At 39.9% G+C, this 27,609-nt stretch overlaps 1 protein-coding gene across 3 annotated transcripts in view; it reads left to right on the top strand.

Annotated features, from left to right (window-relative positions):
- GRIN3A (glutamate ionotropic receptor NMDA type subunit 3A) overlaps nucleotides 1-27,609 on the top strand; it is a 469,012-nt gene that overhangs the window by 118,566 nt on the left and 322,837 nt on the right. The window lies entirely within an intron of this gene.

Genomic DNA, 27,609 nt, shown 5'->3' with positions numbered 1-27,609 from the left:
CTGGTCCATTGCGTTCCTTAGTTCCACTGAAATTATCTTTAAACTGAATATCAATGGATATTAATTTGTGTTCATAAATACCACCTTAGATACATTAGGAGTACAATAGCTGTACTAGTCACTATAGAACATTTGTATTCCAGAAGGGGGAAGAAATGCAAGACACAGAAATTCATTAGCTGGACAAAATACCATTAAATACAATGTACTTGCTAATCCTTTGTCTCAAGAAATACAATTGAATGTATCTACCAGATAAAGAAAACAACTCTTTGACACTGTTTAGAATATCTATCTTTCCCCTGGGAACAGTAGATATCAAACCATAAAGCAGTTGATTTCCCTGGACCAAAAGGCATACCTCATCTTTTACCTAATCTGGCCCCTTTATAATTGAGAGTTTTGCATGGCTAGAATCACAAGCTTATCATGTACCTAGAGATTCTCTTCATCTGGCTAACAAAAGGTAATAGAATAATTTCATATTCTTTCAAGAGCAGGAAGAATTTTGTGACCATGTGCATTTTTAAACATTTATAATCTCTATCTAATTTGATGATCAAACCACAGAGACAGCTTTTATTTTGCAAACTTTTCTCTTTTTTTATGCTTAGTGGTTGTAAACGGGAACCTTCATGAAAGGAACTCTTTAATGATGTTTAGTAGAACTATTGTAGCTTTTGTGGAATAGTCACAGGATGCCACCTATTGACCATATTTAGTATGGCAGCCAGTGAGAGAATTGCTTAGTGTTAAACAAAATGTTGTATCATAACAACGTAACGTATCTGAAACACTTTACAAAAAATAAAATATTCTTATTGCATGGTAAAAGAGGCTGAAGATCTGAATATGTTGCCCCTGTTTAACACTCATGATGCTGTCCCCAGTTTTACAAGTATTTTCAGAAGGAGAGACCTCTAGATGGTTATTGCCTCTGGAGGATATCTAAGTAAGTAGTCCATAGAATAGACCAGGAGGTGATCTCGCAGGAGACTAGGTATATCTCCTTGATATAGTATTACTGTATTTTTCGCCCTGTAAGACACATCGGCATATAAGACGCACCCAATTTTAAAGGTGCAAAATCTAGAAAAAAAAAGATTCTGAACCCAACAGTGGTCTTCAACCTGCGGACCTCCAGATGTTGCAAAACTACAACTCCCAGCATGCCCGGACAGCCGTTGTCTGTCCGGGCATGCTGGGAGTTGTTTTGCAACATCTGGAGGTCTGCAGGTTGAAGACAACTGGTATAGGATGTAATACTCACGTGTCACTGCCACTCCGGACCCGCCACCGATGCCCTGGATGTTGCCCTCCATCGCTGTCGCCGCGTCCCCGACGATCCAGACGTCTTCTTCCCCGGGATCCACGCTCTCAGTCGCCGTCATCACATCGCTACGCACGCAGCTCCTATTGGATGACGGGCGTGCGCGACGATGTGATGAAGTCGGAGAGTGCCGGCCATGCAGGGGATCCCGGCACGGAGCAGACACCGAGGAGGCAGGTAAGGTCCCTCCCGGTGTCCTGTAAGCTGTTCGGGACACCGTGATTTCACCGCGGCGGGCCCAAACAGCCGGACTGAGCAGCCGGGTTATTGTCACTTTCGCTTCAGACACGGCGGTCAGCTTTGATCACCGCGTCTGAAGGGTTAATTCAGGGCATCACCGTGATCAGTGATGTCCTGTATTAGCCGCGGGTCCCAGACATTGATGGCCGCAGGGACCGCCGCGATAGGTGTGTATTCGCCGTATGAGACGCACCAACTTTCCCCCCCCCCCCCAGTTTTGGGGAAGAAAAAGTGCGTCTTATACGGTGAAAAATACGGTAATAGGTAAGGCTATAACATTTTTTTAAAAATTTTTTTAAATAAGCTGTCTATATGAATGCCACTGCAGTGCCAGATGACAGTATATCTTAATACCCAGGAGATCATGATAACCTGCTTTTCTCTGTGGAACCATTTTGCAGAATAATACAATAATTTGGAAATTAAAATTGCAACTTAGAAAGTATGTGTACAGCAGGGTCCAGAAGTATCTGTAGTTTTATAGTCCATTGCGGCCTGTTTTCCATTATTTCATGATATTTTAATTAGGTACAAGATCTTGAGTTGATTCCAAGTGTTGAATTTGCCTACGGTAGCTGTTCATGAGAACCAATATTTGGCCTAAAACAGGAGTCAGTGCAAGTGAAGGAGACCATCATAAAGCAGATAAAAAAAACAAGAAAATCTATCAGCTAGCAAAATGTAGGAGTGGACAGATCAACAGTTTGGAGGACAGTTGGCGGTGAAGGAAAGGAAAGGAAGGAAAACAGCGATGAAAACAGCGATGAAAACAGCGATGAGCTCCGCAATGCCGCAACGCCAAAAGACCTATTCAGCATGAAAGAAAACTTAAGAGGATGGATAACTGAATTTCCTTGGTAGAAAAAAATCACTATATCTAGCCAAGTTAGAAAACTCTTAAGGAGATAGGAATCGCATTATTTAATCATACAATCAAGAGACGACTTTATGAATGTAAAAACCACTGATTAGACTAAGAACAGAAAGGCCTGATAAAACCTTGCTAGAAAACATCTAAAAAAAAAAAAACAATACTAAAGAAAGATTCTTAGAATATGATAACATTTTGAAGAAAGGCTCATGATCTGGAGCACGCCACACTATTTGTTAAACATAATGGCAGCAGTGGTAGCATGGACATGTATGCTTGCCAATGGAACTGGGTCACTAATTACATATTGATGTTACTGCAGATGGATTTGGCAGAATTCTCGTGTGTAGTAGTGTCATTTATGGTCATAGTCCATAAAATCCTCTAAAAAAATAAGACTGTGCTTTCGAGTATAAGAGCAGCTTAAAGGTAAGTTCACATGTGCATATTTTTGCTGCAGATTCTGCTGCCCATTGAATTTAATGGGTAGCAAACTCTGCTACAGCAAATCTGCAGCAGAAAATAAACATTGTGAACGTACTCAAAGGGGTTGTCTAGGAGAAGAAAAACTGTACTCGCCTTCCTGACTCCCTCTTAGCTTAAAGGGGTACTTCAGCACTAAACATCCCCTATCAAAAGGATAAGCCCCCGCTGGGGAACTCCGTGATCTCTCCTGCAGCATCCCCGTTTTTCAGCTGCACAGAGCGAGGATCGCTCTGTGGCTGATTACGGGTGGGGCAGGGGATGGAGTATCATGAGATCACGGCTCCGCCCTGTGATGTCATGCCCCTCCCCTTCAATGCAAGTCTATGGGAGGGAGCGTGACGGTGATCCAGAGATCGTGGGGGTCCCCAGCGGTTGGATCCCTGCGGTCTAACATCTTATTCCCTATCCTTTTGAGGCAAATTACTCCTTTAACCCCTTAACGACCACGGACGTAAATGTACGTCCTGGCTTGGCGGTACTTCACGCACCAGGACATACATTTACGTCCTGTGTATGACCATCGGAGCGGTGCTCGTGTTATACACGGCACGGATAGCAGCCGGGGACCCGCCGGTAATGGCCAACATCCACGATCGTGCGGATGTCCGCCATTAACCCCTCAGATGCCGTGATCAGTACAGATCACGGCATTTGCGGCAATGCGCATGTTATAATAAATGATCGGATTGTCCGCAGCGCTGCCATGGTGATCCGATCATCTGTAATGGCGGACGGAGGTCCCCTCACCTGCCTCCATCCGTCTTCCGGCATCTCCTGCTCTGGTCTGAGATCGAGCAGACCAGAGCAGGAGATAGCCGATAATACTGATCAGTGCTATGTCCTATGCTTAGCACTGAACAGTATAAGCAATCAAATGATTGCTATAGATAGTCCCCTATGGGGACATAAAAAGTGTTTAAAAAAAGTTGAAAAATGTAAAAATAAAAAGTAAAAAAAAATGTTTTTAAATCCCCTCCCCCAATAAAAATGAAAATTGTCAGATTTTCCCATTTTACCCCCAAAAAGCATATTTTTTTTTATAAACATATTTGGTATCGCCGTGTGCATAAATGTCCGATCTATGAAAATATAATGTTAATGATCCCGTACGGTGAACGACGTAAACTTAACAAATAAAAAAAAGTCCAAAAATGCTGCTTTTTTATCCCATTTTATTCCAAAAAAATTTTATAAAAAATTATCTAAAAGTTTTATATGCAAATGTGGTATCAATAAAAAGTACAGATGACGGCGCAAAAAATGAACCCTCATACCGCCCTATATACGGAAAAATGAAAAAGTTATTGGTGGTCAAAATAGGGCAATTTTAGATTACTGAGTTTGTACAAAAAGTTTTAGATTTTTTTTTTTATTAAAGTATCTAGCCATGGGTATCATTTTATTCATATTGACCCATAGAATAAAGAACACATTAAATTTCTACCATAAAGTGTACAGTGTGAAAATGAAACCCTCCAAAATGGGCAAAATTGTGGTTTTCATTTACATATCCTCCCTAAAAAATTTTTTTTTTGGGTTCGCAGTACATTTTATGGTAAAATGAGAGGTTTCATTACAAAGTACAATTGGTCACACAAAAAACAAGCCGTTATATAGGTCTGTAGATGGAAATATAAAATAGTTATGGATTTTAGAAGGCGAGGAGAAAAAACAAAAACTCAAATAAAATTGGCCTTGTCCGTGAAGTGAAAATGGGCTTGGTCCTTAACCCCTTAAGCCATTTTACACCTTAGGACCAGAGCGTTTTTTGCACAACTGACCACTGTCATTTTAAACATTAATAACTCTGGAATGCTTTTAGTTATCATTTTGATTCCGAGATTGTTTTTTCGTGACATATTCTACTTTAACATAGTGGTAACATTTTGTGGTAACTTGCATCCTTTCTTGGTGAAAAATCCCCAAATTTGAGGAAAAATAGAAAAAATTAGCATTTTTCTAACTTTGAAGCTCTCTGCTTGTAAGGAAAATTGATATTCCAAATACATTTTTTTATTCACATACACAATATGTCTACTTTATGTTTGCATCATAAAATTGACGTGTTTTTAGTTTTGGAAGGCACCAGAGGGCTTCAAAGTTCAGCAGCAATTTTCCAATTTTTCACAAAATTTTCAAACTCACTATTTTTCAGGGACCAGTTCAGGTTTGAAGTGGATTTGAAGGGTCTTCATCTTAGAAATACCCCACAAATTACCCCATTATAAAAACTGTATCCCCCAAAGTCAGCGTTTTAACCCTTTAGGTGTTTCACAGGAATAGCAGCAAAGTGAAGGAGAAAATTCACAATCTTCATTTTTTACAATCGCATGTTCTTGTAGACCCAATTTTTGAATTTTTACAAGGGGTAAAAGGAGAAAATGTATACTTATGTTTGTAGCCCAATTTCTCTCGAGTAAGCACATACCTCATATGTCTATGTAAAGTGTTCGGCGGGCGCAGTAGAGGGCTCAGAAGTGAAGAAGCGACAAGGGGATTTTGGAGAGTACATTTTTCTGAAATGTTTTTTGGGGGGCATGTTGCATTTAGGAAGCCCCTATGGTGCCAGAACAGCAAAAAAAAAAAAAACACATGGCATACCATTTTGGAAACTAGACCCCTTGAGGAACGCAACAAGGAATTAAGTGAGCCTTAATACCCCACAGGTGTTTCACGACTTTTGCATATGTAAAAAAAAAAAAATTAAAAATTCACTAAAATGTGTGTTTCCCCCAAAATGTAACATTTTTCCAAGGGTTAATAGCAGAAAATACCCCCCCAAATTTATAACCCCATCTCTTCTTAGTATGGAGGTACCCCATAAGTTGACCTGAAGTGCACTACGGGCGAACTACAATGCTCAGAAGAGAAGGAGTCCTATTTGGCTTTTTGAGAGCAAATTTTGCTCGGGGGGCATGCCGCATTTAGGAAGCCCCTATGGTGCCAGGACAGCAAAATAACCCCCACATGGCATACCATTTTGGAAACTAGACCCCTTGAACGTAATAACGGGGTACAGTGAGCATTTACCCCCCACTGGTGTCTGTCAGATCTTTGAAACAGTGGGCTGTCCAAAAATTTTTTATTTGCACAGCCCACTGTTCCAAAGATCTGTCAGACACCAGTGGAGTGTAAATTCTCACTGCACCCCTCATTACATTCCATGAGGAGTGTAGTTTCCGAAATGGGGTCACATGTGGGTTTTTTTTTTTGTGTGTTTGTCAAAACCGCTGTAACAATTAGCCACCCCTGTGCAAATCACCTCAAATGTACATGGTGCACTCTCCCTTCTGGGCCTTGTTGTGCGCCCTCAGAGCACTTTGCGCCCACATATGGGGTATCTCCGTAGTCGGGAGAAATTGCATTACAAATTTTGGGGGGCTTTTTTCCCTTTTACCTCTTGTCAAAATGAAAAGTATAGGGCAACACCAGCATGTTAGTGTAAAAAATAAAAAATTTTACACTAACATGCTGGTGTAGACCCCAACTTCACCTTTTCATAAGGGGTAAAAGGAGAAAAAGACCCCCAAAATTTGTTAGGCAATTTCTCCCGAGTACGGCGATACCCCTAAACTGTTGCCTTGGCAGTTTTTCCAAAACGGTGCCTCCAGCTGTTGCTAAACTCCCAGCATGCCTGGACAGTCAGTGGCTGTCCGGCAATACTGGAAGTTGTTGTTTTGCAACAGCTGGAGGCTCCGTTTTGGAAACACTGCCATACAATACATTTTTCATTTTTATTGGGGGGACGGGGGGGGGGGGACAGTGTAAGGGGGTGTATATGTAGTGTTTTACCCTTTATTATGTGACAGTGTAGTGTTTTTAGGGTACGTTCATCCTGGCGGAGGTTTACGGTGAGTTCCATGCTAGGACATTGCGCTGCGGCGAAAAATTTGCCGCAGCTCATACTTGAAGCAGAAAACTTACTGTAAGCCTGCCCGTGTGAATGTACCCTGTACGTTCACATGGGGGGGGGGGGGGGGGCGCAAACTTCCAGCTGTTTCAAAACTACAACCCCCAGCATGTACTGACAGTCCGTGCATGCTGGGAGTTGTACTTTTGCAACAGCTGGAGGCACACTGGTTGGAAAACCTTCAGTTAGGTTCTGTTATCTAACTAATATTTTCCAACCAGTGTGCCTCCAGCTGTTGCAAAACTACAACTCCCAGCATGTACTGATCACCGAAGGGCATGCTGGGAGATGTAGTTATGCAACAACTGGAGGGACTACATCTCCCAGCATGCTGGGATTTGCAGGTTTGCAACATCTGGAGAGCTGCAGTATAGAGACCACTGCAAACTGTGGCCCTCCAGATGCTGCAAAACTACAAATCCCTGCAGGCCCAGACAGCAAACAGTTGTGTGGGCATGCTAGGAGTTAGTTTTGCAAGTTCTGGAGGGCTATAGTTCAGAGACTACCATATAGTGGTCTCAAACTGTAGCCCTCCAGCTGTTGCAAAACTACAACTCCCAGCATGCCCAAACAGCTCTCTGGGCATGCTGGGAGTTGTAGTTTTGCAACATCTGGAGGGCTACAGTTAGAGACCACTGTATAATGGTCTCAAACTGTACCCTGCAGATGTTGCTAGGCAACTCACCGGCTTCCGTCGGATCCAGCCGCACGTCATCGCCGCCCGCCGATCTCCGTTGCCCGCAGCCTCCGTCGTCCGCCCGGATCGGTAAGTGGATCTTCGGCGCCGGTCCCCGTCGTTTCCCCATCCTGCCCCGCCTATTGTGGGTGGGCAGGACAGGGAAAACGAAAGTTAACCCCCCCGCCCCCGATCTGCTATTGGTGGTCGCGTCTAGACCACCAATAGCAGGGATAGGAGGGGTGGCACCTCTGCCACCTCACTCCTATGCCTTCAGGGGGATCGTGGGTGTCTTAGACAACCGCGATCCCCCTTATATTCCGGGTCACCGGGTCACCATAGACCCGTAATGACCCGGAATTGCGCAAATCGCAAGTGTGAATTCACTTGCGATTTGCTCCGATCACCGACATGGGGGCGGTCTGATGACCCCCCTGGGCATTTGCACGGGGTGCCTGCTGATCAATATCAGCAGTCACCCTGGTCCGGTCCCCGCCCGGCGTGCGGCGGGGACCAAACAAAATTCTCACGGACGTATGAGTACGTGCCTGGTCCTTAAGACCCAGGGTGCAGGGACGTACTCCTACGTGCCTGGTCCTTAAGAAGTTAACCCCTTAACGACGCAGGACGTATATTTACGTCCTGCGCCGGCTCCCGCGATATGAAGCGGGATCGCGCCGCGATCCCGCATCATATCGCGTGGGTCCCGGCGCTAATCAACGGCCGGGACCCGCGGCTAATACCACACATCGCCGATCGCGGCGATGTGCGGTATTAACCCTTTAGAAGCGGCGGTCAAAGCTGACCGCCGCTTCTAAAGTGAAAGTGAAAGTGACCCGGCTGCTCAGTCGGGCTGTTCGGGACCGCCGCGGTGAAATCGCGGCGTCCCGAACAGCTGATCGGACACCGGGAGGGCCCTTACCTGCCTCCCCAGTGTCCGATCGACGAATGACTGCTCCGTGCCTGAGATCCAGGCAGGAGCAGTCAAGCGCCGATAATGCTGATCACAGGCGTGTTAATGCACGCCAGTGATCAGCATTAGAGATCAGTGTGTGCAGTGTTATAGGTCCCTATGGGACCTATAACACTGCAAAAAAATTTTTTAAAAAAAAGTGTTAATAAAGGTCATTTAACCCCTTCCCTAATAAAAGTTTGAATCACCCCCCTTTTCCCATAAAAAAAATAAAACAGTGTAAAAAAAATAAATAAACATATGTGGTATCGCCGCGTGCGTAAATGTCCGAACTATAAAAATATATCATTAATTAAGCCGTACGGTCAATGGCGTACGCGCAAAAAAATTCCAAAGTCCAAAAAAGTGTATTTTGGTCACTTTTCTATATCATTAAAAAATGAATAAAAAGTGATCAAAAAGTCCGATCAAAACAAAAATCATACCGATAAAAACTTCAGATCACGGCGCAAAAAATGAGTCCTCATACCACCCCATACATGGAAAAATAAAAAAGTTATAGGGGTCAGAAGATGACATTTTTAAACGTATACATTTTCCTGCATGTAGTTATGATTTTTTCCAGAAGTGCGACAAAATCAAACCTATATAAGTAGGGTATCATTTTAACCGTATGGACCTACAGAATACTGATAAGGTGTAATTTTTACCGAAATATGCACTGCGTAGAAACAGAAGCCCCCAAAAGTTACAAAATGGCGTTTTTTTTTCGATTTTGTTGCACAATGATTTTTTTTTCCGTTTCGCCGTGCATTTTTGGGTAAAATGACTAATGTCACTGCAAAGTAGAATTGGCGACGCAAAAAATAAGCCATAATATGGATTTTTAGGTGGAAAATTGAAAGGGTTATGATTTTTAAAAGGTAAGGAGGAAAAAACGAAAGTGCAAAAACGGAAAAACCCTGAGTCCTTAAGGGGTTAAGGGGTTAAAGGGGCACTCCTGTGGAAATTCTTATTTTTTTTTTATCAACTGGTGTCAGAAAGTTAAACAGATTTGTAAATTACTTCTATTAAAAAATATTAATCTTTCCAGTACTTTTTAGGGTCTGTATGCTACAGAGGAAATGGTTTTCTTTTTGGAACACAGAGGTGTCTGCTGACATGATGAGCACATTGCTCTCTGCTGACATCTCTGTCCCTTTTAGGAACTGTCCAGAGCAGCAAATGTTTGTTATGGGGATTTTCTCGTGCTCTGGACAGTTCCTAAAATGGACAGAGATGTCAGCAGGGAGCACTGTGCTCATGATGTCAGCAGAGAGCTATGTGTTCCAAAAAGAAAACCATTACCTCTGTAGTATTCAGCAGCTAATAAGTACTGGAAGGATTAAAACTTTTTTTTTATAGAAGTAATTTACAAATCTGTTTAACTTTCTGGCACCAGTTGATTTAAAAAAAAAAAAAGTTTTCGACAGGAGTACCCCTTTAATGGTACCCAGTCTCCACTGCACAGCGCTTCCTGGTGCAAGGACCGGCATGTGACATTGCTGCTCAGTCAGTCACTGGCTAAGGCGGGACACTATTTGTTAGGGCTGTACTAAAACTTCATTTGAAATTTTCTTTTTTACCTCATTAAAACGTTTAGAGAATTGTCAGACGATCAAACTGCCGTGTTTGATGATTCAAAAGAAATATTAAACTGTCTCTCTTAAATAAATAAATAACTAGAAAAAAATAACCTATTTCTTTAAAAGTTCATCATATAAAAAGGCATATTCGAGCCACATCAATAACAACTCCTGGAATATATTATATATTACTGCACAAATGCATAAAAACAAAAATTTTTACTACATTAATATGTAGCCCAAGGTAATACCAATAAAAAACCTCAGCTCCTCCTGCAAACAAACAAGCCCTTATATGTGTGATTTTTCCATAAAACATGTTTTTATTGTGCAAAAGTCCTTCAATGTGAAAAAGAACCTATACATTGATGTTGATTTTTTACTTAACAGTAAACAAAAACAAAGAAAAACAGTGAAAGAATTGCTATTTTTATGTGTTTTCACCATTGTTCCCAAAACATTAAAGATAATAAATAACAAAATGTATGTGTTTCGTAAACAAGGAATTAAAGAGGTTTTCTGAGATTTTTTTTTTACATTAATGGCCCTCAAGATAAGACATCAGGATCTGATCAGCTATACAACAGAGCGGTGGCTTCAGCATATACACAATGAATGGGGCCAGAAGCTTATGGCTCAGTCGATTTTGTAGTGGTAGTGCCAGGTCACTGCAGCTCAGCTCCTATTAAATTGGAAGATGTCACATAAAAATAACCATACAAATATTTAGTAGAAAGTGGTTTTTAGTGGCAATAATAATTTAAGATTAGTAAATCATATTTACTTGTTTTTTTTTTTTTTAATGTGCAGTAGGAAGGGGATTGCCTCAAGGACACCATTAACATGGCTTATTTGGAAGACTACCAGCTGAAATGACTGGCTTAAAGGGGTACTCTGCTCTTAGGCAAATTATCCCCTATCCACAGGATAGGGGATAAGTGTCTGATCACGGGAGGTCCAGCCACAGGGACCCCCATAATCCCCTGTCCGGCACCCCGGTTATCTGCATGCACAAAATGATCTCCGCTCTGTGTCAGATTACGGGTGACCACCGCTTGAAGCTGTGGCCAACACACCCCCTCCATTTATCTTTATGGGAGTTACAGAGATATGTGAATGCTATATCTCTCATACACATGAATGGAGGGGGCGTGATGAACAAGGCCACTATAAAGCGTAGTATAAACATAAACATTCAGAAGCCTAGCATAAACGTAAATGTTCAGAACGCCGGGGTGCAGGTCAGAGATCGTAGAAGTCCCAGCGGTCAGACCCCCCCACGATCAGAAATCTTATCCCTTATACTTTTGATAGAGGATAACATGCCTAGGACCAGAGCCCCCCTTTAAATAAATACCTGTACACCCTGGTTCCATTACTGGGTTGTGAAGCATGCTCACAAGCTAAGTACGCTTCAAACCCAGTGGGTCTTGACTGCTGTGAACAATCAGGATCCAGAGTTAATGCCAGACATCGCCAATCAGGGCAATGCCCGGCATTAACCCTTCAACTTTGATTGCAGTGTCTAAAATGCTGGTTTAGCATGCTAGTTAACTCAGCGGAAAGGATGACTGGAGGGCCCTTACCTGCCTCCTCGCTGTCCAATCGGTGCTCTGAAGCTCACAGCCAGCCATGGCAGACTGGTACAACAGAGCACCGATAACACTGATCAATGCTGAGCCAAATCTCAGCATTGCTTTATAATCAATCTCCCATGGAGTACCCAGGGTAAATTATATTTCAAAACCAATTCCCTCCAGGGCCTGCCCTATTTCTAAGGTTCCCCTTTAAAATATCACTTTTATTGATTTTATTAAAACAACCCCTTTAATGTGCTCAAAATAATACAAAAATTGTGTATTAAAAATACAACCAGGTAATGGAATCAAGGTCCATCCAAAACTTGTATTCTGATTGGGGGTTATTTTCCGAAGGATCTTTATTAATGAATGAGTTCCTCTATTATGGGTTATTTTCAATGTTCCCTATAAAAGATCCTCCAAAACCTCCTTTTCTCTCCTATTCCTGGTTGAAAGTTAAAATACAATATACCCTAGCGTCCCCCCGACGTTTCGCCGATAGAAACCCGCTTTATCAAGGTATAGGACGCTAATCAAAGCTCAGCATTGAACAGTGTATGCAATCCAAAGATTGCATGGTATAGCCCCTTAAGAGGACTAAAAAGAAAGTAAAAAGTGCAAAAAAAATAAGTTAAGTGGGAATAAGCCCCTCCCCTAATACAAGTTTGATTCCACCCAATTTCCATTTCATAAATAATATAATGTAATAAAAAATAAACATAAACATTTGTGGTATCATCGCGTTCGTGAATGTTCGAACTATTAAAAAAAAAAGGTTAGCTAAACCGCACGGTCGATGGCGTACATGTAAAAAAATACCGAATTCCAAAATTGTGCATTTTTGGTCACTTTATATACAATAAAAAAAATGATAAAGTGATCAAAAAGCCCCATCAAAACCAAAATGGTACTGATAAAAACTACAGACCATGACACAAAAAATGAGCCTTCATATATAATAAATAAAATAAAAAAGTTATAGGGGTCAGAAGATGACAATTTTAAACATACTAATTTTGGTGCATGTAATTATATTTTTTTAAAGTAGTAAAATAAAATAAAACCTACATAAATTGGGAATCCTTGTAACCGTATGGACCTACAGAATGAAGATAAGTTGTCATTTTTACTGACAAGTATACTGTGTAGACATGGAAGCCCTCAAAATTTACAAAATGGCTTTTTTAAATAAGGTTTTTTTTTCACTGCAGATTATGTTATAAAATAAGTGGCTGCGAACACGAAAGCTCGCACACAGCGTTCGGAGTAATGAACTTCCGGATGCTGTGAGCGGAGCTCATAACTGCAGGGCAGCACACAACCCCTTTAAACAGAACACAAGAACAATGAAAAAGTAGAGTAATTTTCACATCATCCAATCACAGCTATGAGAAACCTTCAGACTCAAAGAAAACAAAATTACAGGTAAGACAATTTTTCTCTCTCTTCTTCATCTTCAGGCAGCACAGATAGGATTTAGGTAACCCCTCCCCCCCCAGGTTATAGGTTATAAGCTGTTGTCACTGAACAAAGCTGCGGTTGACCTTTTTCCTGCAATGACTAGTCAATTCATAAGTTTCGCTTTTGATGCCTGTCTCTTGCTAATAGACGGGAAGGGTCCTCTATGATATCCATACTCCCATATGTGTGGATGAGACATCCCTTTAAGAATACTTTTGGATATAATCTATCTCTTTTTTTCCATTCCACAGGGATGAGTAAGTTGTTTCCTACAAGCTGGCTATGAATCAAATTACATTTTGGTGACATGTTTATATATCAGTATGGCCATGATTAAATAGCTAATAAATAGATGGAGGTTATATAGATTAACATCATCCACTTGATTTACACATTATATTGACTTTTGGCTTGGGATTCATGATAGGTATCTGAGGCAGAGATGAGAAGCCTAAACAATATGCAAAACAGCATAACAGAGCTGTTAGTATATGCAATTACAGGGTAATAGGAATGTCAGCTCTGAGAAATACTAAGTAAACACAATTATCAGGTTCTGTTTAGAGGTTATGAGCATGGCTTGCATCTTATTATAACCCTATCGCTAAAAACATAAAAGAGTAATCGTTCTTTTTTGTTTTATTCATTTCAAGAAATCAGGCAACGCACATAAATCACTGTATACATGGTTATTCTCAATTTTCCGAGTTGTATTTCTTTATGTGAGCAGAATTCTAGTTGACTGCATAGAATTCTGCCCAATGTCAATCCATTCCATCCTCATTCTTTCATTGGTATGCACCCCATGGCACTGATCATCGCGTATAAGGCAGCACTGATTAGAGATTTGTTGCAATCAGAAGCCTTTTATTATTTATGAACACACAATTATGTATAGACTATGGATGAGTGTCTCTCTTAATCTTTTATGTCAGCAACATATCACTTTTGATTTAAAGGATATTACCATGGCAAAACAGCTGAACAATAGGAGTGCTTTAATGTAAAAGAAGCATTTCTGATAATGTTGTATGCTAGGCAAAGACATCAGTCTTTATTGACACAATTTTATGATAAGATGAAATGTTAAGTGGCACTTTTCTGCGTAAAAGATTTTTTTAATGATACGCCCAAGCATAGAAGAAAACATATCCAATGTTCCAGGAATAAGCTTAAAACCTTTGGTAAGTGCCACTTGTTATTCCCTAAAAAAGACCCTGTAATTATGTAATTATTGTATTATGATATTTAACCTGATGTAAATATGTATTTGTAAATATGTATCTTTGCAGCACTGAATGAATAAAGGTTAATGCTAGCAGTTTTTCTCTGTCAGTGAATCCTATTCATGGAGACCTAAACATTGCCAAGTACAATTCCTTTGGCATCAGTGCAGGGTCTATTTAAGGGGATTACACACGGCATTTATCAGTGCTTTTGATTAAGGGGCAACCCCCTGTAATGTATAAAGCCTTTCTTATTTTGGGACCACTTTAAGTATATCTGCGTTTTTTAATTGGATCTAAATAATAGAAAAGTTTTATGCTTATCCCTGGAACGCTAGACATTTTTCTTATTTACTAAATAGATTTTTTAAGCTAAGATTTTCTATTAGAAGATGTGATCCTTGGTTTTTGTGCCATATGCCCTGGGCTGTTCACCAAGGCACAAATAACACCCCCCCCCCCCCCCACACACACACACACCCCTTAGCCTAAGGGTCGCACTTTGTGCTGCTATAGTTAAAAGTTCACACACTGTAAAATTTAAAAACAAAATAACGTGTTATTAAATAGTTTTTAATAATTTGTTCTATTTGGCTCTATGTAAAATTGCCCATTAGTGTATACGTTGTCTTGAAAAACAACCATAATTTCAATGTTGGAATTATGGAAGTTTTCTTATACAGTGGCCCAGACTTCCTAAAACTGAGTAAATAAGTAAATAAACCTGATGCATGCAGTCAACTGATACTATTCTGCCGGTTAGGTCATCAGGTAGTGCACAAAATGATGCACGAATCCCCTACCTCCCGGGCGGTTCAACTCTTTCTTTCAGTCTTCATTTGATGACTCCCTCCTTACTGTGCATGTGTAATCCCCAGCCACCACAGGAGAGTTCATATCGGACCAACTTTTTTTCACGCCTGTAGGGCCTAACACCAATATACCCTCAATACCAACACTAGGAGACTGCTCGAACCCTGATCAATTTATCCTACATAATGCCACTACTTTTTTAGAGCTTCCCACCAATCTAATCAAACAACCCACACTCCCTCCCCTCCTGGAATCACCAACAGTAGAACAAATACATATTGCTCCCTCCCTGAGTACAAAGAGAAAAAAAGAGGATGCAGGGGAGGACAGAAAAGGGAGAGGAAAGAGAAGGAACCAAAATCCAACGGTCTAGACACCGTAACAATCTTTAACCTCTCGTCCTATGTCCTAAACGACATAGAAAACAGGCTATTACAGAGAGGACTTTCTTTTTGTTCTACAAACACTGCCGACAGCTTTGAACTTTTCCTGGATCTAAACAAATATATTAAAAAACTCACTGTTAAAAGATTTTTTAATATGAAAGATTTGGATGGGGGAAAGCAGAATGCAATCCAAGATGAACATGAATGTTTGAATCCACCTGCTATACATACGGATCTGAGACCAAAATCCAATTTTTATCCTCTGCAATCCAAAGGCAGTTTTATTGACACCTTTTCAAGTCTAGTTTCAGATGATCTGGAAACACTTACTACATCAAAACAGAAATACAATAATAATCTCACCAAAAAAGAATTGGATGCTATGAAGAATCTTGCAAAAAAATCATGATTTAGTGTTCCGTTCTGCAGACAAAGGGGGTGGGATTGTTCTGTTGAACCTAACGGATTACATCATGGAAGCCAATCATCTTCTTTCTGATACCCAGTTTTATAAAATTTTATCTTACAATCCCACTACTCAATACGTACAAGAATTGAAAATTTTAACAGCTGAAGGGCTCAGGGGAGGTGTTCTGAGTAAGAAAGAACACGATTATATAACAGTAACAGAACCTGCATTACCTATCTTCTATTAACTACCAAAGGTACACAAGAACCTCACTAACCCCCCAGGACGGCCTTTTGTCTCTGGCATTAATTCAGTATCATCTAATCTCTCTCATTATCTAGATATTATGCTTCAGAAATACGTTTTAAACTTAAAATCTCACCTGAAAGACACAACTGATTTTATTAACTCTATTTTAAAAGCTGAATGGTCCCCAGAATGTCTTTTAGTCACAATGGACATCACCTCTCTTTATACAGTGATTAACCACGAGCAAGGGATAAAAGCTGTTGCATCTTTTTTTACATAATGATCCTAACATGCCTCAAGAACAGCGCGACTTTATTTTAAAAGGCTTGAGATATATACTCACGCATAATTATTTAGAATTTCAAGGAAAAATTTATTCTCAGCATACAGGGACCGCAAAGGGCTCCAAAGTAGCACCAACTTTTGCAAATCTTTTTGTTGGCCTATTTGAAGAAACATTCATCTATCCACATGTTTTATTTCAATACTGTCGCTTTTATAAACGCTACATCGATGATATATTTTTTATCTGGCAAGGTCCTCAGGATATTTTAGATGATTTTTTAGCGCACATTAAAAGCAACTGTTTTGGTCTTAATTTCACACATACAGTTTATACCAATAATGCCGAATTTTTAGATGTGATGGTTTATATTACATAGTTACATAGTTACATAGTTACATAGTTAGTACGGTCGAAAAAAGACATATGTCCATCAAGTTCAACCAGGGAATTAAGGGGTAGGGGTGTGGCACGATATTGGGGAAGGGATGAGATTTTATATTTCTTCATAAGCATTAATCTTATTTTGTTCCAGGAATGTATCTAATCCTGTTTTAAAGCTGTTAATTGTTCCTGCTGTGACCAGTTCCTGAGGTAGACTGTTCCATAAGTTCACAGTTCTCATGGTAAAGAAGGCGTGTCGCCCCTTGAGACTAAACTTTTTCTTCTCCAGACGGAGGGAGTGCCCCCTCGTCCTTTGGGGGGGTTTAACCTGGAACAGTTTTTCTCCATATTTTCTGTATGGCCCATTAATATACTTATATACGTTTATCATATCCCCCCTTAAACGTCTCTTCTCAAGACTAAACAATTGTAACTCCTTTAATCGCTCCTCATAGCTAAGATGTTCCATTCCCCATATTAGTTTAGTCGCGCGTCTCTGCACCCTTTCCAACTCCGCAGTGTCCCTTTTATGGACAGGTGCCCAAAACTGAACAGCATATTCCAGGTAAGGCCGTACCAATGATTTATAAAGGGGGAGTATTATGTCCCTGTCCCTTGAGTCCATGCCTCTTTTGATACATGACAATATCCTGCCGGCTTTGGAAGCAGCAGCCTGACATTGCATGCTATTCTGTAGTCTGTGATCTACAAGTACACCCAGATCCTTCTCTACCAGTGACTCTGCCAGTTTAATCCCCCTAAGACATACGATGCATGCAGGTTATTAGTACCCAGATGCATAACTTTACATTTATCCACATTGAACCTCATTTGCCAAGTGGATGCCCAGACACTTAGTCTATCCAAGTCATCTTGTAACCTATGCACATCCTCTATAGACTGTACTGTGCTACAAAGCTTGGTGTCATCTGCAAAGATAGAAACAGAGCTGTTAATACCATCCTCTATATCATTAATAAATAAATTAAACAACAGCAGGCCCAGTACAGAACCTTGGGGTACACCACTAATAACCGGGGACCAATCAGAGTACGAATCATTGACCACCACTCTCTGGGTACGATCCATGAGCCAGTGTTCAATCCAGTTACAAACTAAAATTTCCAAACCCAAAGACCTTAACTTACCTGTCAGACGTCTATGAGGGACAGTATCAAATGCTTTAGCAAAATCCAGAAACACTATATCCACAGCCATTCCTCTGTCAAGGCTTCTACTCACCTCTTCATAAAAGCAAATTAGATTGGTTTGACAACTTCTATCCTTAGTAAACCCATGCTGGCTATCACTTATAATACAATTATCCCCTATGTATTCCTGTATGTAATCCCTTATAAGTCCTTCAAACAATTTACCCACAATGCACGTTAAACTTACCGGTCTATAGTTTCCTGGGGAAGACCTAGAGCCCTTTTTGAAGATTTGCACCACATTCGCCTTGCGCCAGTCCCTTGGCACAATACCAGACACCAGAGAATCTCTAAATATCATGAACAGGGGTACAGATATTACTGAACTTACCTCTCTAAGAACTCTTGGGTGTAGTCCATCCGGTCCTGGGGATTTGCTTACATTTATATCACTTAACTTACCTTGTACCATCTCTACATTAAGCCAGTTCAGTACATTACATGATGTTTTACCAGCACCGACCTGGCCAATGTCAGCTCCTTCTTCCATAGTGTATACAGAACTAAAGAACCCATTCAGTAGCTCCGCCTTCTCTTGATCGCCTGTGACAACCTCCCCATTATCATTATTAAGGGGTCCTACATGCTCTGTCCTTGGTTTTTTTGCATTTATATGTCTAAAAAAATATTTAGGATTAGTTTTGCTTTCTTTGGCCACCTGTCTCTCATTTTGAATTATTGCTGTTTTTATTACATTTTTACAGATTTTATTAAGCTCCTTGTACTGTTTAAATGTTATCGCTGACCCATCAGATTTGTATTTTTTGAAGGCTATTTTTTTGTTGTTTATTGCTCTTTTAACATCATGTGTCAGCCATGTAGGATTTAGTTTTAATCGTTTATATTTGTTCCCCTTTGGTATATATTTAGCTGTATAGTTATTTAGAGTTGATTTAAAGATGTCCCATTTACCTTCTGTATCAGTATTTGAGAACACCTCCCCCCAGTTTATGTCCTGTAGTGCAGATCTCAGCCCAGGGAAATTTGCCTTTTTAAAGTTATATGTTTTTGCCTTCCCCGCCTGTCTTTGTTTTCTACATTTTAAGTCAAAAGTAACTATATTGTGGTCGCTTTTCCCAAGGTTTTCCCGCACAGTTACATTCCCAACCAGCTCTGCGTTGTTGGAAATGATCAGATCCAACAAGGCATCACTTCTTGTTGGGTCCTCCACAAACTGGCCCATAAAATTATCCTGCAATAAATTTAGGAATTGTCGCCCCTTTGTAGTTTTAGCCAACCCCGGACCCCAATCTATATCTGGATAGTTAAAATCTCCCATTATTACCACTGTACCTGCCCGGGCGGCCCTCTCTATTTGTTTATGAAGCTGAACTTCTATCTCTTCAGTGATATTAGGGGGTCTGTAGATTACACCAAATACTATTTTTTCAGTATTTCCCTCCTTTTGTAATTCTACCCACAATGATTCCACATCCTCAGAATCATCACCCACTATGGCATCGTTCACACTGACTTTCATACCACTTCTTACATACAGACAGACTCCACCACCTTTTCTGTTCATTCTATCCTTGCGAAACAATGTAAACCCCTGCAGATTGACAGCCCAGTCATGCGAGGAGTCCAGCCATGTCTCAGTGACCCCAACTATATCAATATGTTCCTCCAGTATCAAGGCCTCAAGCTCCCCCATTTTATTTGCTAGGCTTCTGGCATTTGTGAACATACACTTTACATTTCCATCCTTTATGTTATTGGGGTTAATGGGATTCAAGGGTGTAAGTTTTATTTTCCTATGAAGCTTATTCCTATTAACTATTCTAACCCCTCCCTCCGCTCCACCCCCAGGTACATTTATAATTCCCACCTCTCTATCTACACTATCTTCCCCCTCTTTGCTGTAGGTTCCCTCCCCCCAAGTCCCTAGTTTAAACACTCCTCCACCCTTCTAGCCATCTTCTCCCCAAGCAAAGCTGCACCCTCCCCATTGAGGTGCAGCCCGTCCCTACGGTAGAGCCGGTAACCGACAGCGAAGTCAGCCCAGTTCTCCATGAACCCAAACCCTTCCTTCCTACACCAGCTTCTGAGCCACTTGTTTACCTCCCTGATCTCCCGCTGCCTCTCTGGTGCGGCTCGTGGTACTGGTAGTATTTCAGAAAAGACTACCTTGGAGGTCCTTGCCTTAAGCTTGCGGCCTAAGTCCCTGAAATCATTTTTAAGGACACTCCAACTACCTTTTACTTTGTCATTGGTGCCAATATGTACCATGACTGCTGGGTCCTCTCCAGCCCCGCCCAACAACCTGTCAACCCGATCCGCGATGTGCCGAACATATTGATGAAAATGGCTTGTTTAACACCAAGACCTATTTCAAAAAGGTGGATAGCAATAGCTACTTGGACTCTTCTAGTGCCCACTATAAAGAATGGCTGACAAACATACATTTCGGACAATTCAAACGTACCTGACGCAACTGCACCAAGCCTGGAGATTTCTGCGAACAGAGTAAAATATTAAAATCAAGGTTTAAAGCAAAGAAATACCCGAAAATTATAATAGACTCTGCATTTCAGAGGGCAGAAAAATTATCCCAACAGGAATTTCTGGAAAATAGGAAATCTATTAAGGATGACATATGTGACAAGTGGTCATTAAACTTTATCACCACTTTCACTAAAGAGAACAAACATATTAAAGGAATCCTACACAAACATTGGGCCATCCTTTTAAAAGACCCTCACTTACGAGATATTCTCCCACCCAAACCCGCAGTCACATTCCGAAGGGGACGGACCCTTCGCAACATTATTGCACCTAGTAGATTGCGCTCCCAGAAAGTTAGTAAGTTGACTTTTCTATCCTCAACTGGATCATACAAATGCTCCTCCACAAAATGCAAATGTTGTGCAAATATTACAAATAAATGCAAGTCCTCCTCCTCAAATAGGACAGGAGAATCCTTTGAGATTAAATCCCATATAAACTGTGCCTCCCAATACATTATTTATTTGCTGGAATGCCCCTGTGGGCTTCAATATGTGGGGCGCATCATCAGAAGTCTCCGAGAAAGGATTAACAAGCATAGGAGCAATACAAACAATGGTTTCCTTTTACACAGTGTCTCTAGGCATCTTACGGAACTTCACAAACAGGACTTTGGATGTATTCGTTTAACCCCAATAGAAATGATACCCAAAGATGACCCTCACAGATTTGCTACACTACGTAAGAGGGAAAATTTTTGGATATATAAATTAAAAACTCTCATACCTACAGGATTAAACGAAATGATCAAATGTAATTTCTAGTTTCCTCCCTTGTCCTTTTATCATCCATTCGCTGCCCTTTATGTAATATATATATATATATATATATATATATATATATATATAATATATTTATTTATCCATTACAGCCTTGATATTGATATGTGTATCTCCCAATCCTATAGTCTATATTCAGTAATTCTGAGTATTTGTGCATGTGGATGTGTCTATATATGTGTATACATACATGGATCTGTATTTTTTATCTTTTATATGCTATTTTTTGTATTAATCTATTTTTATATTTATTCATTTTTATTTATATATTTTATATATATATATATATATATGTTTTATACTTCATAATTTACTATGTTATAATTCTATATGATATGCATTTTTCCTCGCTGTTTTCATATATACCCCATTAATGCCAACACTCATTCATCAGGCTGGCTACTATACTCCTATAGAGCCTGTGAATCACGCTGTAATGCCTTCTCCTTGCTCTTTACATTCTTTCCAATTTTCTTTACTAGATTTCCATTTACATAGATATGTTAATTATAGATACACACACACATACATCGTTCACCTTGGATTTAACATGGCATTTTTTCCATTTTTTTCTATGTTTCTGCTTCACAGTTATGCTGTATAATATCTCTCGCTCGGAGCAGCAAAGCCGAGCGCTCACCTTAGCGACGCGTCCTTGGAAACATGGGCGCATCGCGGTGTACATCCTCTCCGGCAGATACAGACGGGGATGGCGCACGCGCAACAGTGCCTTGTTTTCGCTCGGCTTGGTAAAAGCAGAGCGTCTGCCCCGGCAACGCGTCCTTAGAGACACCGGCGTGTGCGCACTGGCCTGCCTTCTCTGCTAACAGATACGGAGATCCTGAAACCCTTTTATAAGTCACGATCCCAGGATCTCTTTGTTATATTTTAGTTAGACATATGTCTTATACCATTAAAACAACATTTTAGTTTTTACTTCTTTTTCTTTACCTTACCTGTTTACACTTGCTTTTTGGTTACATCCCACTTCCTGGCCACGCCCCCTTAGGTGTTTTGGCACCCATTTTTCACATAAATATTTACCTGTTGTTGTATGACAGCACAGCTGATCTGAGGAAGAGGGGAGTCACCCTCGAAACGCGTAATCTGTATGTTTATTATTTGTAAATAAACTTTCATGTATACAATATTCCAAGGTATACATTGTATCATTTTGTGCACTACCTGATGACCTAACCGGCAGCGCCTGGATGAATGAGGTTCTTTTCCATTTTCCGTTTGATGACTACATCAGGACGTATGTGCATGTGACCTCCGGCTTGCAGCCCTCCCTTGGACATCAGTGAGTACCCCTATATGGGGTGATATGCGCTACTTCTATTTACATCTGGTGAGCAGCCACCTATAAGTGCCGTGTTTTTTTTTCCACACTTACACTTTCTGTTTGTGTTTAAGGGTAATACACGAGGCGCCGTTCCCCGGTCTTTTTTCTTTCTATTTTATTTCAACTGATACTATTAGTTGGCTTGAACTTGCCCCAGCATTTGCCCCAGAATTTGACATTTGGGTCGCACCTTAAGAAACGCCCATTTTTATTAAAGCAAAATGCCTTTTAGGACCTGGAAAAAAGTTCAACCAAAAGTGTCAATAAGGCATAATAAATGTGATTGAAGTCATATTAGATGGTTTTTGACAACATTCTACCAAAATTGCAAATCTGCTTGATGTATGTACTGGCAGACTCCTTTCCATAGACTTAGAACACATTATTAGATTAAAAAAAGACAGCTTTTTATACCTATTATATAGACCTTTTTATTTTTGGCAAAGCCATCAGGCTGGGTCATCAGCTGTGTGGTCCAACAAGATACAAAACCAAAATATAGGGGAGGGGGCACAGGGACAGGCAAGTTTGGGAACCATATGGACAGGTGCAGTGTAACAAGAGTTCAAGTTAGGAGCTGTCAACATGTTAAACTGCAATGCATATTTAGCCAGTTGTAAATTCTTAAGCAATAATTCTTCAGACTAATTTCTTCTTTCTATCTGTTCTATCACCCACATTTTTAGGCAATAAAAAATATTCAGCTGTGAAAAAATGATGGGCTATCCTCACAATAGGCCATCAATATTAGAACAGTGTGAGTTTGGCTGAATTACCCTTTAAGTGACACATTTTGTGTTATACAGCTATCTCTCTACCAAATAAGGCACATTTACACGGCTTTTTTCCTCATTCATTGGTAAAAATTAGTGACATTTCCATTATTTCATTATTTTAAAAGAATATATATGATAAATAAGACATGTAGCAAAAAAATGTAACAAAAACATATGGTGGATACTGTACAGCAAAAACCATGAAAAATAAACCACTGGTAACATTATATGTATAGTATACATAACCCTATTGCCCAAAGGCTCCTGGAGGTGGCCCTAAATAAAAATGTCAACTATACTGAAACTGTGATTGAACATAATGATAAGAAGAAGAGATCAAAGGAGTTGTTCTGGGATGAATCTTTTTTTTAGTGCTTTCAAAATAAAAATAACCCATACTCACCTCCCCTGATCCCCTTCGCTGCAATTCTGATGGTATCTGTCTGGCTTCTGATCAAGTGCTGTTTCTGCAGGAACTGACCACTTACTGGTGGAGACAGGTCACCGCTGTGGTTGATGAATGACTAGACAGTTCCTGAAATGTCTACTTGTCATCAGAAGCCACTTTTGGTGAACCCTGTGGTCTACAATAATAATTGTCAAAGCTGAGTGTTTCTAAGCAGCATTCTAGTTTAAATGGGTACTCCGGAGCCACACCGCCTTATACATGTTGATTGTACCTCCTCCCCATTGCCTTACTTTTATAAAACTTGGTAGCAAAAAAAGAAAGAATTTCTAAAAAAAACAGGCGCTTCTCCCAATAAAAGGTTTTCTTTATTCCATCAAGGTAGATATAAAAGATTAAAAAGCACTTTCAACGCGTTTCTAGCTCCGACCGAGCTCTTTATCAAGATGTCTTGATAAAGAGCTCGGTCCGATCTAGAAACGCGTTGAAAGTGCTTTTTAATCTTTTATATCTACCTTGATGGAATAAAGAAACATTTTTATTGGGAGAAGCACCTGTTTTTTTGGAGAAATTCTTTCTTTTTTTGCTACCAAGTTTTATCTCTGTCTGCCGACTCTCCTGGAGGATCGGGTGCTCCAAGGCTGCTGACCCGCTATCTGATGAGCTGTTATAGATGTTATGCTCTAAGCATAACACATTCCGATGAGCATATTATTGCCAACATTGCCTGAATTTTTAATGGTATTTCACTAGGATCGTGCTCCTCTTGTCTTTTTTGTCTTTATAGTACATTGAATTGCCCTACATTTGTCCACCTGGTAGGCTCTTTTTATTCGTCTTCCTCCCCCTACCCCTTCTACCTTCCTTCCCCATCTTCCCCCTTTGTGTTCTCCCTTGTAAGTTTGTCAGTTTTCCTCCCCCACCTCTACTGATCTACCTTGTTGTATTCGTCCCAATGCTATAATCATTTTTGACCCTTTGATTTGGTCTAAATGATGCGGTATTGCAGTACCTTATCTCGCTCCACCCACCTAATCCTTACCCTCTACCTGCTTGCCTCCTACTCTAAGTACCCCAGATGCTCACCCTTTTGTTTCATTCCCCCGCTCACTCCTCTGTACCTCTAGCCTCTCTCTTCACTTTTTCAGTTCCACCCTTCTCCTTCCCCTGCTAGGGTCCTTCGGATCTCGGTACTATGGATTCTTATGTACATCTGTTGCAGTGTCGTCGTTCCCCCCCCTCCCTCTCCACTTTGTTCTATCAGACTTTTCTCAAGTCTTTCAGTTCTTAGGTTAATTGTTTTAGTAGCCATTGTTACTCTGACTGTTATAACACTATTGGAATGTACCCAACAAAAGTGTATTACTGTTTTGTGACTTCTTGTTGTCTGTCTATATTGAAAAACTAAATAAAGAATTGATTAAAAAAGAAATGGGTACTCCAGAGGGGAAAAAAATAAAAAATCAAATGGTGCCAGAACGTTAAACAGATTTGTAAATTATTTATTTTTAAAAATCTTAATCCTTCCAGTACTTAGCAGCTGCTGTATGCTCCAGAGGAAGTTATTTTCTTATAAAATTTCTGAGAGGACTGTGGTCAGACAGAAAATAAATATAAAATCAACAGTACTTCCTCTGGAGAATGCAGCAGCTGATAAGTACTGTAAGGGTGATTTTAAAAAAAATAGAAGTCATTTACGAACCTGTTTAACTTTCTGTCACCAGTTGATTTAAAAAAACAAAAAAAACAAACAAACATTGTTTTTCACTGGAGTACCCCTTTAAGAAAGTGAACTACTGCATAAGGTGACTTTTCATTTACACCTGTACTGCCTATCAATATGATCCCTTTTATTTTAATCAGTAAAAAAGGTATCTAATTGCATAAGACAAATTATATCAAGCAAGATATCCTGTAAATGAAGGAGAGGAAGGGGAATATACTCTTACCGTCAGGCTTGAAAACATACAGATGGAAATTTCAGAGATGAAAGACATTCCTATCTTCTCTTCCACTTACATTTTTGTCACCTTGGCAGGTCATTGTAAAATAACTGACAGATAGTGATTGTATCATTCAGCGCTAATGATAGCACCAAGAAGCTTGATATAATAGAAGGCGGATGCTCACATATCTTTTCACATTACATAAAATGACTCAGTTACAAGGTTTCATTGATATCTTTAGATAATTTCACATCTTAAATAATGTTCTTTATATTTTACTCTTTATTCCAAACAAAATTACCATGTTAATATTAAGAAGAACATAGCCATTTTACTGTCATCCCATTGTGTCGGCAGACAATTTTTATATCTGGGATTTTATTAAGCAGCTTTTCCTAATTCAGTGTATTGTAAACACAATACATCTTTTTACAGAAAAGTTAATCCCTGTTGAGGTATTTGCATTTAATTAGAATTGCATAGTGTGAAAATTAAAGTATGCTATCAAACATAATGAGAAGGAATAAAGCATCTTTAGTATTTTTGCCATATGGTGTAAAGATGACGTATGCATTTCGGAAACATGAGATTATTAAATTGCGAATGTGGACCTCTCTGAATTTATACTTCAATATGGTTTCCTTTTTTTATTTGTTGGCTTATCTCTTGTGTGTAATATAGATTTGTGTATGTGTGCTATCTAACAGAATTGTTGATAAACTGTTATATTGAGCATTTGAAAACAGTTCTAGTATACAATTCATTTTTAATCAGTGGACTAAAAATGAAAACAACTTTAAAAATAATTTTGATTCTAAAAATAGATATTATGCCATACTTCTGTCTAAAACAAAGGCCTTACGCTTTAATTTTAGGCCTATTTATCAAATGCTAAAAATATGCCTAAAAATTGAAGCGTGAAGCGCTTATATGTGTGTTTTTTAGGGTTTAGAGTTTAATGCTGTTATTTTTGATTCTATTGTTTGTATTGTATATTGAATTATTTTGCCACTTTCACTGGGTAGTATTTTAGAATTTTTTTTTGGGGGGGGGTTGGGTGTGGGTGAAAGCAGAATGGAGAAGGAGTAAGGATCACATGACCTCAGGGATTTTCATAAGGCCTTTCAAACTGCTTTTCCAGCAAATCAGGAGGCAGTATAGGAGTGACATCAAAGTCCTATGCACATAGCTTCAGCAGCCATTTTAGAGATAGTTAAGATCTCTGTGAGGGACACTAAGCAGTGAACAACACAGGTAAGAGTAGGACCACATATCTATGTATGTGTGTGAAAATATATATATATATATGACTGACTCCGCCAAAGTGACTTCTCCTTCCCGATGACAAGCCCCAGCATATCACAGACAATATCCCCAGGCAGAACTAGAGATTATTGCATCCTGCATCCTTGTACCCAAAGAACCAGGCAACACCAGTCTTCAGGTATAAAATCAGAACTCTTTATTGTGGAACAAGTGTCTTCTTTTATAGGAAGGACAACACAGGGGGAAGGGTCAGTAAGGACAATACAGGTGACAGTGAGCCTGGGAGATAATCCAATAAAAATAGCTCTCCCTATACAGTGCATTGAGTGCAAAAGGTGGAGGTGTGCAGAAGTTGTACTGTTTGCAAAAAGGAGAAGCATGTGTAGAATTAGTGCATTGTACAAAAGGTGAACCGTGTGCACAGAAAGTGTATGAAAACAGTAAATAAAAGTATTTTTACTCTGAGCTTTATGTCACTGGACAACATCAACTGAGGGGTACAAATAGTGATGTCCTAAAGTCCAACCAAGTAG

This window comes from Hyla sarda, chromosome 1 (genome assembly GCF_029499605.1).
Source record: "Hyla sarda isolate aHylSar1 chromosome 1, aHylSar1.hap1, whole genome shotgun sequence".
Lineage (NCBI taxonomy): Eukaryota > Metazoa > Chordata > Amphibia > Anura > Hylidae > Hyla > Hyla sarda.
The sequence above is the reverse complement of the archived record's forward strand: the minus strand, read 5'-3'. Positions and strand labels throughout refer to the sequence as shown.